Source organism: Leopardus geoffroyi, chromosome C1 (genome assembly GCF_018350155.1).
Source record: "Leopardus geoffroyi isolate Oge1 chromosome C1, O.geoffroyi_Oge1_pat1.0, whole genome shotgun sequence".
NCBI classification, from domain to species: domain Eukaryota; kingdom Metazoa; phylum Chordata; class Mammalia; order Carnivora; family Felidae; genus Leopardus; species Leopardus geoffroyi.
Window position 1 is genome coordinate 163105196 of NC_059328.1, and position 6000 is coordinate 163111195.

The following is a 6000-nucleotide window of genomic DNA, read 5'->3' on the forward strand; positions in this document are numbered from 1 at the left end:
CATGAACCTTGTCACGTGCATTGTGACAAGCCTTGTCACAAGCCTAAGGCTTGATTTTTTTTTTTTCATGACAAAATTTTCATCAAGGAAGAAGAACAAAACCTACCAGTACCTTGAGTAATTGGTATCACCCTCATTCCCAAACACTTTTACTAGGCTACATCTTTAATTGGGAGTTTTTATTACATTAAAGTACATTAGAATGATCAGGCATGCTTGAAACCTTTTCTCTTCTCTGTATCACCTCCGTAGCTTCTGTTATTGAAGTCATCTTTATACCCACCTCTTGAAGATGCTCCCTCTGAGCATTCTGATGAGAGAATATATGAGGATGATAGACCCTTAGGACTGTGAGCTGGTAGCTGAGAATGTCTATTAAATGGAGTAGCTTTAATCCTAGCTTCTAGGTTAGATCAGCACGTGAAGAGTATGGGAATTAGAATTTTGATGGAAGATGGCTCAGGGGGATGGGACAATCTATCATTCTAGTAATGTTTTATTACATATTGCTGTAATTGAAACCTTGATTTGGGAATTTGTAATTGAATTTGGGAGCACTGAAAATTTAGAGAGAGGGAAGAAATGAGAAAGGTTTGGGGAAGCTAGAGGAACATGAGCATAGTATAAGCCTAGGTAGGAGATGAAGAGTGACAGAGCCAGGAAGTTAGAAGATTGTGGAGGTAGAAATATACCAAAGATAAACAGTATATCCTTCAGCCTCTTATGGGTCTTGCTGGGCAATTTGCATCCCAACTTTTCTTCACTTCTGGTCACTATTTCATCCTGGTCCAAGAGAGAACCAAACTAGTTTTTTGTGAGCTGGTTTCAAAATGACTCAAAGAAAAGTCTAGGAGCTGCTTAGATATAGCTAGGAAAATAGTTAAATGTATCAGACTACAGTTTTGTCCTATGTTGTTTAGAGGCCTTATTGGGAACAATGCTCATGGATCTTTCACAGATAGTCTGGAGCTTGGAGGTTGTCTTCATCACTCTTTTTTTGGGGGGGGGGAGTTTGAATACTGGCCTGTGCTGTTTAGTGTGTGTGTGCATGTGGGTGGGTATGTTTTGTATTTGTTTTTTTGGAGGGTTGGGATAATGAAGTCATGTTGGGTCAAAATTGGCTTATGTCTGTTAAGAGGTTTGATTTTTGGTTTTGCTGTCATTTATAGCAAGCAAATGAAGTTTAAAAAATAAGTGTCTTGGTTCTAAGTGCACTAGATTTATACCTTCTCAAAATAAACAGAGGCTTTACTGAACATGAACATACAACTGTAAGGCTTCAGACACTAACTTTAATGGCAATGAAACATCACTAGAATATTATTTTTGTCTAAAAATATTTTCTTTAGGACCACATGGGCTAGAATTAACACTGTGGCCTAATAACACTTATTTCGATGGGATTAAGTTACTTTTTGGAGGAGTACTTACTTTAGAATAGTCAGGAAGGCTTTTCTCCATTTTCTCATAATAATAATGCAGATAGCAGGAGTACTTACTCCCAGACTGCTATTGTGAGTATTCCCTGAGACATCCTTGGCGAGGCCACTCTGCAGAAGCAGACGGTCCATTCCCAGAAGACCCAAGTGCATGTCACAGTCAGTTCCTGCCCTGGACCGTGAAAGCCCAGTAGAGGTTCATTGGCCCAAATGGTTGACTAGTTAGGAGAATTGTTTACCTGACCCTTCCTTTTTTCTTCTTTATACTCCTTTCTCATTTGTTGTTTTAAAAAATTAAATATATAAAAATTTCTATTAAAAACAGAGGGAACAGAAAACAGAGAGAGCTGTATAATGAGCCCCCATGTGCATATCACCCAGCTTCCCAGTTATTAGTATTCACAGCCTGTCATTCCCCCATCCTCACTCCCCACTCCCACTGGATTATTTTGAAGCATTTGAGGTAAACTCAGATATCATATCATTTCTGCTATAAATATTTCAGCGTGTGTCTCTAAAAGATATGGACTCTTTTTAAAAAATGTACCTATAATACATTTATCACTCCTAAAGATATTGAGAAAAATTCTTCAATATCATCAAATATCCAGTCAGGTTTAAATTTCCTTGATCTCTTCTGGATTTTGCTGACTACTTCCCTGTGGTGGTATTTAACAAGTTCTTCCATTTCATGTACTTCCTGTAAGCTGTTAGCCAAATTTGAGGATTAATACCAGTGCACCTTGGATGATGGGATGGAAATGTGGGAAGAGTCCTCAGCAAGGCATTGAGCCACTGAAATAGGCAACCACTAGCAAATGCCACGCCTCTGGATTTCTTATTATGTGAAATTGTAAATTTAATCCACTTTTAGTTGATTTTAGCTATAAACAATTGATACACCAGTTATATTCAAATAAATCTCTTTTGTGTTTCTGTTTCCTATTTAAAGCCCTGATGCAGAAAGAGAGGGGGAAAAAAAAAACACCTATACACCTTGACCTTGAGTTTCCCATAAAGTCAAAGTCTTTCTTATCTATTCTAAGAGAACTAAAATGATGATACAGATAGCACAAAACATTGAATGGTCAGAATAAACTATGATGTCTTATTTTAAGTAAAATCAGCTGTTGATAGGATATAAGTTGAAAAAGTGCGTGACAACTTAAAAAGTAGAGATGGAAGCCTAGAAACTTCTATACTGGTGATAGCAATTGGAGTTAAAATATTTTCCAAGGATTATTCCTCAAGTACGTAACTAAGCGTTGACTTTGAGTGTTGGCAACAAAGGGAAGCTTTTCTCCTGTTACATTATGCTGAACATAACATTCTTATTAAGTAGGAAAATTGGAATTTCTGAATCTCCTCCTTTGCAACAAAACAGTTCCCAAGTTTCAAATTGAATGCACGAGATTAGAAAGCAGAGTGATGAGGATTTAATTAAAAACAATAGTATGATATTTGAAATCAGTTTAAGAACTGAACAAGTAAAGGACAGCTGACAATCTGTCCTGTGCTTGCCCCTGCTTCTTGTATTTTGCATTCCCAGACTGTGTCGTTTGGAAGCAAAGCTTCATTGTTTTTCGGTGAGTAGATTACACCTCTGTCTTTGCAGACAAGGTGATGACAGCAAGTGGTTCCAGGAAACCCTGGGTAACAAAGGCTCTTTGTTTTGTGTGATGAAGCTCTGGCTTGTAAATGGATGACATCAGTCGGCCTCCCATCCACTCCTCTGGATCCCTCAGTGTACAGAGACTCCTTGTTAATGACTTTCACTCTGAACAGCTGCTGGCTTCATTTACTGTGAAGATGGTGATCATACATCCCAGATTTCAAATAATCTGTTCTGTTTTCAGACCATGTGTCAGGCTCTCCATCCTGATTAGAAAAATATCACTTTAAGTATGGCACAACCCCTTCTAACTTCTCTCTCCACTGGAGCTTTTCCCCACATGTCTCATTGTTTAGGATACCTCTTCAGGTGCTGTCCCTTCTCCTTTGCCCAAAAAGCAAAATTCCACATGTATCTTCAATGGAAATATCCTCTCTTTAGGGATCCTGCCTAGAAGGGATTTCAACTCAGGATTAGTAGGGCAGGAGACTACCTCTCTGTGGAAAGCTGCCTGATCAGAATTTGAGTGAATGAAATAAAGATTAAAGCCTTTAAAAATGCACACAGTGAGGGGTACCTGGGTGGCTCACTCAGGGCATGATCTTGTGGTTCATGAGTTTGAGCCCTACATCAGGCTCTCTGCTGTCAGTGCGGAGCCTGCTTTGGATCCCGTTTGGATCCTCTGTCCCCGCCCCCCTTTCTCTGCTCCTCCCCTGCTGGTTTTCTCCTCTCCTCTCCAAACAAACAAACAAACAAACAAACAAACAAACAAACTTTAAAAAATGCACATGGTGATGCATTTGAGTAGGTGAACATAACTTATCTTGGAAAAGTCACTGAAAGGAAGAAGTCAGGATTAGGGTTCAGTTTTGGAGATTAGATAACAGCAAAGAGCAACTTCAAAGCCCACTGTGAGGCTATCTGCAGGTGGGGGCCAGACAGTGTGCTCACCATTTATGCTGACGATGTGGCTTGGAGAACATGCCAGAATCTCTGGTGTCCTCTGTGCACTTAAAGCATGAGCCAGGTCCACCACAGGTGCTTAGGGGATACTTGCTGAACTGCATTGACCAGTAACATTTACTTAGGTTGACTATGTTTGCTACACTGGATAAATGCATTTGCAACCATCTTTTCTGGTTCAGGGTACCAGACTATGCCTGAAATGCCACGAAGAATGTTTGTACTTGATAGTTTTTTCAGGGAGGTAAGGCTTTGATTTTCCTGTGTGTTTTTTTTTTTTTTATTGTTTTTGTTTTTAAACCTGACTTTGTATTGAAAATATTAGAAATAAAACTTAGGAGAGGACAGACAGCCCTTGGGTGTAAGGAGATTGGTAATGGCTTGGGACAGCTGAATAAATAACATATATTTATCTGGCTCCCTGGGCCTTACCCAAGCCTTTTTACAACTACCAGGTGTTTTATAGACACATTTTTCTATGAAGTAGTCAAACTGTAAACACAGTGAATCCTGACTGATTATCACGTCTTAAAAGAGAGAGAAAGGGAGAGGGAGGAGAAGCACCACCACCGTTTTCCTAATAGAAATATCTTTTGTTTTTGTCTTTGGAAGCACAGGACCAAGGGGGTGAGGGTGGATTTGGGGCTGTGGACTGTCACATGGCCCACAGCTCTGCTTTCAACCCATCCCGATTATGGCTTCTATGTAGGGATGTCCCACATATGTAAAGATGGTGCCCTGAGAGGAAACTGCACCCACTGCACTCCAAGCACCATCCCAGAGTGTTTTGTACTTACAATGGTAGGTGCTCAGGAAATGTTTCTTGGGTAAATAAAGCATCATGTATTGTTTAACAATATTCATGAACAGTCTAGCTTCTCCTTCATATTCATAAGCTTCTTAGGTCAAGGATGAAATCTTATGCACCCAAGTATCTCCTGGTGTAAAGATATATGTACTCAGAGGACGCCTGATGGCTCAGCTGCTTAAGTATCCGGCTCTTGATTTTGGCTCAGGTCATGATCTCAAGGTTGATGCGTTCAAGCCCTGCATGGGGCTCTACACTGACAGTGCAGAGACTGCTTGGGATTCTCTTTCTCTCCCTCTCTCTCTGCCCCTCCCCTGCTTGCTCTCTCTCTTTCTTTCTCAAATTAAATAAACTTAAAAAAAAAAAAAGATGTACGCACTCAGTAAATGTGTTTGAGTGGAGGAAGGGAGCCCTCGTGAATACCAAGGGGAGCCTGTGTGTTAACCTTCATCCATACTTAGTAACAGAAATGTTCTCTCAACTTCCTTTCAGGGTATCACAGATTCATGGTAAGAGCGGGAAAAGAACCTGAGAGAATTTTAGGCCAAATTCTTTGTTTCATACATGAAAAAATTAGGTTTGGAGAGATGCAGCAACTTTCTCAAGGTCATATAGCTAGTCTTCAGCAGAGCCAAGAAAAAACTGGAATCTCCCTGAAAGCCATTTTTCCTTCTCAAGTATTTTAAAGTTTTATCTAAAAGATTTTCATTTCAGGGTTATATATATATGTCCTCAAATAGTTGTTATAATCAGTTAGTCCTTAAGAAAACTCTAAAAACTCTAAGAGCTTTTAGCTAGTTATTTCCCATATGACACATTTCAAGATATTAAATAAGAGGTTCTCACTAAGACATCAAGATAAAAAATATGACAAGCAAAAGAGAGGAGCCATAAAAGGATAGAGATCTTCAGAGGGATTATCCAAAAAGTGGTAACATGACTCAAATCCTTGGCCTACATTCAAGGTAGAAAGGGGGCTCAATAAATAGCACCTCAATTAATAGCACCCGCCCAGGTTCTGAACAGGCTGGGAAATAAAACCCAAGGTAGCAAATAGAGGCCAAAATACTTCCTTTGTTACTAAAAGGCACCAAACTGGAGGGTAGGGCTTAGTGTGGCACCAAGTGTGGCTGTTCACCGAACCCTAGGTTTTGGCTGACCTTCTAGGCCAAACAGAT